General features: G+C 40.7%; 1 pseudogene; it reads right to left on the bottom strand.

The window, feature by feature from the left end:
* LOC110275726 (uncharacterized) overlaps window positions 1-7,110 on the bottom strand; it is a 42,818-nt pseudogene extending 35,708 nt beyond the window's left edge.
* Window positions 7,111-7,455: the final 345 nt, after the last annotated feature.

Genomic DNA, 7,455 nt, shown 5'->3' with positions numbered 1-7,455 from the left:
CTACCTTAGATTGGGTGGATATCTCTTGGATTCTTTAACCGGAATCTTCGTGGTATAAGCTAGAATTGATGGCGGCATTCATGAGAATCCGGAAGGTCTAAACCTTGTCTGTGGTATTCTGAGTAGGATTCAATAATTGAATGACTGTGACGAGCTTCAAACTCCTGAAGGCTGGGCGTTAGTGATAGACGCAAAAGAATCGCTGGATTCTATTCCAATCATACGCTTATCTGAAATTCCTACCAATGAATTACATAAGTATCTCTATCTTTATCTTTATGTTTTATTCATCATTCATAACCATTTGAGTTTGCCTGACTAAGATTTACAAGGTGACCATAGCTTGCTTCATACCAACAATCTCTGTGGGATCGACCCTTACTCGCGTAAGGTTTATTACTTGGACGACCCAGTACACTTGCTGGTTAGTTGTGCGAAGTTGTGTTTATGCCATGGTATTGAACACCAAGTTTTTGGGTTCATCACCAAGGATTATTTGAGTTGTGAAAAGTATTGATCACAATTTCGTCCACCAGTTCCCGAGTATGCATCTAACTTGAACCTAGAGGTCCTCAAAAATGGTCTCCCAAGTAGGATAGATGCTGCCCTCTCGGACTTTCTTGATGGCATCTCAAGAACGTAAAAATCAATTGGAAACACCAACCCTTTTATATTCACCAATACATCTTCCGTAACACTCGTCACGGTTATTATGCTCTTGTCCACTAAAACAAATCTTGCCGTCGACTTCTTCAATGGTGGTAGCCTCAATATACGGTATACGGAAAGAGGCATAATGCTAACGCATGCACCGAGATCACACATACAATCTAGAAATTGAACCCCATCTATGGTGCAAGTGACCATGCACGGTCCCGAATCATCACACTTCTCGGGTAATGCTCCCATTAAAGCGGAAATAGAACTCCCCAATGGAATAGTTTCCAACTCAAGAATTCTATCCTTGTTCATGCATAAACCCTTAAGAAATTTTGCATATTTAGGGTCAAGTTCCATACGCTTTCTTGAACATCCCAACCATTTTGGGGTCAAGTTCCATACGCTTCCTAGCTTTCTTTGCAAGTGTAGGAAATGGGATTGGTTGAGCAATTTCTTCTTCCACGGCTCCCTTATTCTTGGGGGCCTCACTTGTTGGTTGAGTCTCTTCATCCTCAACTATGACTTGTGCTTCCTCCTCCTCTTCTATTTCTTCTATCTCGATTCCCTCCTCCTCTTGAGTGATTATGATTAGACTTGGGTCCTTTACCTTCTTCTCTTTCAATTAAGTCTTGGATCTCAAGGTAATGGCGTTAATGCCACCTTTGGGATTGGGTTGAGGTTGAGAGGGAATGGCACTAGAATTTGGGGCTTGAAGAGAGGAATTGGAGGGTGGGTCCATGCATGCAAGAAGAGCTTATAGAGTAGATGTAAGACCGGTGAGGCCGGAGGCAAGTGTGGTTTAAAGCTCTTTTTGGACTTGGAGAATGGTCCAGAGTGTATCATCTTGATTGGGAGAGGTGGAATGGTATGTGATTTGAGGGGCTTGTGATTGGCTGGGTTGAGGTGGTGGTCGTTGATGTGGTGGTTGATAGGTTTGGTAGTTTCTTCCTTGATTTTGTTGGGTGTATGGTTGGCTTTGGGAGTATGGTCGATTTTGTGAGTTGTTGTTGTTCCATCTTTGATTGCCTCCATTGTTGTTGTTGTCCTTACCTCCTTGTTGGTAATTGTCCCTCCATTGGTTGGAGTTGTCCCTCCAATTTTGATTAGAATTGCCACCCCCTTGATTGTAGTTTCCTCCTTGTTGAGGATACCCTTGGTTGAAATTGCCGCCTTGTTGGTAGTATCCTTGATTCGGACAGTCATAAAAGTTGTGGGTAGCCGCCAAGGTGTTGTCTTCTTGAAGACTTGGGCACTCGTCCATGTAGTGGGAATAGCAAGAACAAATGCCACACACTTTTTTGGGGACCAATTATTGACTATATTATAGAGGAGGTGGTGGAAGGTATTGTTGATGAGGTTGTTGTTGACCCAATTGGAGTTGCTTTAGGATGTTTGTCATCTCGCCTAAGGATTTGGCAAGAGCGGTGGCCTCGCTACTAGAGGATACTTCATTCACGGTCTTTGGGTGGTTGATTCTCCCTCTAACATGTTGGTTGGACTCGGCCAAGTCGCCAATGAGTTGCCATGCTTCCTCCGCCATCTTATTTTTAGACAAAGAACCATTGCTAGAGGAATCCAAAAGAGTCATATCTTGTTCTCGCATCCCTTGGCATATGTAGCCGAGCAACACTTGAGTGTCAATCATGTGGTTGGGGCATGCGTCAAGAAGTTTGCGAAACCGCTCCCAATACTCGCATAGGGGTTCCGTTTCGCCTTGCACAATGCATGAGATCTCCTTCCTTAGCTTGTCCATCCTTTCAGGGGGCAAGAATTCTTCTAGGAACCCTCTTCTAAGCAAGTCCCAATCGGAAATAACATCACTAGGTAAAGTGTAAAACCACTCTTTAGCTTTATCCTCAAGAGAGAATGGGAAAGCAAACAACCATATAGCAACTTCATCGGATCCTTCCCGTCTAGTTGTTGAGCATATACTATGAAAATCCTTGAGGTGTCGAATAGGATCTTGTGTGGGAAGTCCATAGAACTTAGGTAGGAGGTGAATCAAAGCGGTCTTGAGTTCAAAATTCGCGTTCAAGTTTGGATAAAGCACATGAACGGGTTGAAGAACATAATCCGGTGCACCCGCTTCCTTGAGAGTGACTCTCCTCGGAGCGGCCATGGTGTCGGCACCTAAATCAAAAGAAGAATTATTAGTACTATTAACAGAGGGATAGCTAGTGCCTTCTTCGAATGATGGTTTGGAATTCACTTTGGGTAAGGTTGGTGAATTCGTAAGAACCTTTTCACCTTCCCTAAAGGTTAACCGCCTCTGAGCTTGCCTAATGTGGAGCAAAGTTCGTTCAATTTCCGGATCAAATGGGGCTAAGCTCAGATTCAGTTGTGAACGCGTCATGCAATGAAGGGAGTGTAAAGCTCATGGCAACTAGTGGAATTAGACAAAGATTAATCCTATGTCAATCAAACAAAGAAGCAATCAAGAAAAAAATGCAAGTATGTACATATACACATAGTTACACTAAACAATAACATGGCACACATAAGCAAGTCCCCGGCAACGGCGCCATTTTGATAAACAGTATTTTGTATGTCGATATAGAATTTAATAGTGAATACAATCGTGAGTATAGTCTAATCGACACTCAAATCTCGCATCAAACAATTCTGCAATCTGCAATCGAGAGTATTAATCTCCCGAGTCGTCCTCCCTTGGAATTACTATAGAACGCATGTTATTGATTAGGAAGCTTTGTTGTGGTTTTTGAAGATTGATGTACTAGTTCAAGCTAGCAAAAGTGGATAACAAACAATCAATATTAAAGGACTTGGCCAAGGGTTAACATTGGAAGCTCTATCACTATAGTTTCCTTCAATGATGATAACAATTAAGTCTTGCTTCACTTAGTTGACCTCTAATTATAGAGGAGATTCAAGTGAAAGTGACTAGCTTGAGTCACAAGTCCTAGCTTCACCCTAAGAAAATCTAGCTTTAGTACACTCCAAGCCAATTGGCAATTCTTAATTCTTAATCAACAATTGACATCCACTATTCAAGTTTTTCTAATGGTTCAAACCCTAGGCCAAGTGAAAGACTTTTACTCCATAACTAGTGTTGGCATTTTATCAAACATTTGGTGAGCATTCATAAGAGGCATTATGAAATTGAAATGAAGAATTGAATTTAAGAGATCTAAATCACACAATCATCAACAATTGAACAATTACAAGTAATGGATATGAAAGTACCTCAAGTCACTAGTTCCAAATCCAAGTAACAAAGTCAAAGCTAGATCCAAAGTGAGAGGATCAAAGAACACAAATTGAGAATAGGAGAAGAGTATATCTACTAATTGCATCAAAATAAAAGTGTATTACAATGGATCCCACCAAGAGAATCAAAGGAGAATTGCAATGGAGAATGAAATCCTAGAGAGAGGTTGGAGGTTCTCTCTCTATCCAAAATGTAACCAACTCTAGGAAAATAATCCCCTAAAACCCTCTATCCTTGGCCTTCTTAAGCTTTTTCCCGCCAAAACTCTTCCCCAAAATAGGGTTTCTAACTGCCTCCACGCGCTGGTCACGTGCCTCTTAAAAAATCACGTGTGGCAGTCGACGCGTACGCGCACAGCACGCGTACCCGTCCCTGGGGCATTTGCAATCCATGCGCAGGCAGAGTGTGCGCGGGCGCGTCCATGAGGATTATGGCTTAGCTGCTAAACGCGCTGGCTCATAGCTTGGCTCCTGGCTTTTGCTCTGGTGGCGCAAAATCTGTGCGGACGCGCCATGTGCACACGCGCGCCACTGTTGAAGTTTCCAAAGCTCAATTTTCCATGCTCCTTTCCTTTATGCATGCTCCCATTCTCTCCTCCAAGTCATCCGTGCCCTATAAACTCTAAAACCATTTAACACACGGGTCACGGTATTGAATGGTACTAGAGGAGGATTAAGAATATATCTGATTTAGTGCAAAAGAAGCATGTTTTCATCCATGAGGCAAAATTGGGAACGGAACACAAAATCATGTTTTTTCATATGAATAAGTGCATAGGATCATTGATAAAACCCTCGAAATTAATACAAGATAAACCCTAAAAATGGGGTTTATCACATACCAATAGGTATTTCCAAGCCATTACGTCGAGTAATAGCATCCCTAAGTACCCTTGAATCAGATGCCGATCCTTCCCAACCACTAAGGACATAGACGAAATTCATGTTCCGATTACAAACTCCTAAAACATTGGTGGATATTCTAGATTTCCTCGTCCGATATCTAGATTTATCACTCTTCGGGACTGTGACATCTATATAAGTTCCATCTAATGCTCCTAGACAACCCTATCAAATGTAAAAAAAATAGTTATTACACGCAGAGTAAACTTGACTAATAAAAATTGGAGATACATACACGACCTACCTTGAACCATTTCCATCTGGGATCTACACAATCTTCCGGTACAGGGTCTGCCTTTGCAAATAAGATACTTTGGACACGTAAAACCGAACACAATACCTTGTGAAAATACCTACTAATAGTTTCACCAGACCTATAGAACCTGACTTGTACGCTGTGATTTTTGGTATGGTGAGCTAATATGATTAAGAAAGTAGCTACTTGCTCACCTATGCCAAGATGACCATCTTCGTCTAATCCACCTTGAATTTGTAGCAATTCACATAAATTTGCAAATGCATTCAAACTCATTCTTAACTCCCATATGCAATTTCTATCTCCACCCTCCCCAATGATATTATCTAATGCATATCGCCTTAATGGCAGTGTGTTCACTCTTCGACCAATTGAAAAATGACCACGCCTTCTATTCCTAATATACATATATAAAGTGACTAATAAAAGTAGCATTAACGTGTCAAATTGCATTCTCATAATCCAGTAATATCTAACACATAGCTTAATTTGTTCAGAACGATCCATCATCACTTCCTAAGAAACAATAACAAGTAAATACATAAATGAAGAACTCTAACAATTTGTACAAATAGGAGAAATACTCAATTAAACTAAAAATAGGAAAAACACCCATTACATAAGTATATGCTCACATAATCAAGTTCAAAGCATACTAATAGATTTCAAACTTAAGTAACCAACCAACTAGCTTAGATGCTATGAACAAAATAGAAAAGATATGATTGAAATCTATACATATCAATAAAAATGTCAGCTAAAAAATAATTAAGAGTTTTAATATATAATTTTTTATTAATTAAAATAAAGGAAATAATGCTTTGAGACATGTGATTGATAACTTTCTAAGAAAAAATTAACTCTAACTACTATCACAATGAAATAACATCCAGATTTGTAAATTAACATGTCAAAAAAGAGAAGATTTGCAGCAGTGATACATATGAAATGATGCAGAACAAAAAATGGATTTCATGGAGTTAACGCCAATTTTTATTTTACACTATAATATTTACACATAAAAATTATTTAATCTTGAGTTTGTGGTTCAAGCATTTTACAGCAATGCACCCGCAAAAAAATTAAAAATTTCCTACCAATCAATACTTCAATAGCTAAGAAGGAATGGAATTTGGCCCACATGCAAAGTGAGAAAAAGGGATTAACATGATAAACAGTACTATCCACCTGAAGAAGAGAAATAATTGAACTTTTACCAATTAAGAAACAATAATTAAAAACTTAACCAAGTCCCACTCTTCTAACCCAATTAATCAATTCAAATTCCTATATTCCACACGTCAGAATCAGATTCTACCCCACCCAAAAGAACAAATAAAAAAATCTACACAACAGTTGAAGCTAGAAAATTATAAAGATGCAAGCAAACTTTGTAAATCAAAGAAGCTAAAATGGTCCGTTAGAAGGGAAGTTGGAAGAGTAGCAACTTACAGATTCAGAACTTCAAAGAGAACAAAATGGAGCTTATGTTGTTCCTCCCTCTCTCGCTCTCAAGAGCCCCTGTCAGTAATTCAGTATACAGAAGGAATTATCACTGGTTAGGGTTTCAATCAAACAGGGGAGACATTTGGAATTTCAGAAAATGAATGAGGATAAAATTGTCTGAAAAAATTGATATAGATCTGTGTCCATCGCCCAAAATCCGTGTCTCACCATTTTACTGAGACATGAAATACATATTTTCTGTGTATGTATGTGTGTAAGCGTGTCCTTCTCTTTTTTGTGTCTCACAGTCCAAACAATAGACACGTTCCACTGTGTCTATGTCTTGGCAAGACACACACATGAAACAAACGGAGTGTAATAGCCACCACCCTCCTCTTCGTATACATACGCACACACACACCCACGTGAAGGGAGAGCACTACGAGGAAGAAGAGAAAGAGAGGGAGAAGGGCATCGCCGGCGAGGAGGGCTGTCGTCGCTGCCGAACCGTCGAGCTTCCTCTCACTGTGCGCCATATTTCTAGCCTCTGATCCGTCAACCTCTCCTCTTGTCATCATCGTTGAACTTGTGTCACCGTGCGCCGTCGAGTTTTCCATCGTCGTCGTCGTTGTTGGGCCCGTCGCTGGAAGCCTTCAATGTGGCCACTGTTCGCTACTAGAAGGGGATCTCATTGCCTCCACTGGAGTCCATCGCCACCGCCGCAGTGGTTGAAGACACCAACATCGCCGCTGTTGTCTGAGCTCCACCAAAGGGAGCAGCTACTGCGTGAAGAAAAACGAAAGCTGCAAGAGAGAGAGAAGGGGGTGATGAGGGTTCTGCCACTGGAGCTATTGTCGTTGTTGCTGCTGTTTGGCTGCTGTTGAAGGTCTCCTACCATCACTGGAGATGCTCAGAACCACCATGATTGCTGCCAAGGGGACAGAATGGGTGTTAGAATTTGA

This window comes from Arachis duranensis, chromosome 1 (genome assembly GCF_000817695.3).
Source record: "Arachis duranensis cultivar V14167 chromosome 1, aradu.V14167.gnm2.J7QH, whole genome shotgun sequence".
Lineage (NCBI taxonomy): Eukaryota > Viridiplantae > Streptophyta > Magnoliopsida > Fabales > Fabaceae > Arachis > Arachis duranensis.
This window is presented reverse-complemented; position numbering and strand designations above follow the sequence as displayed.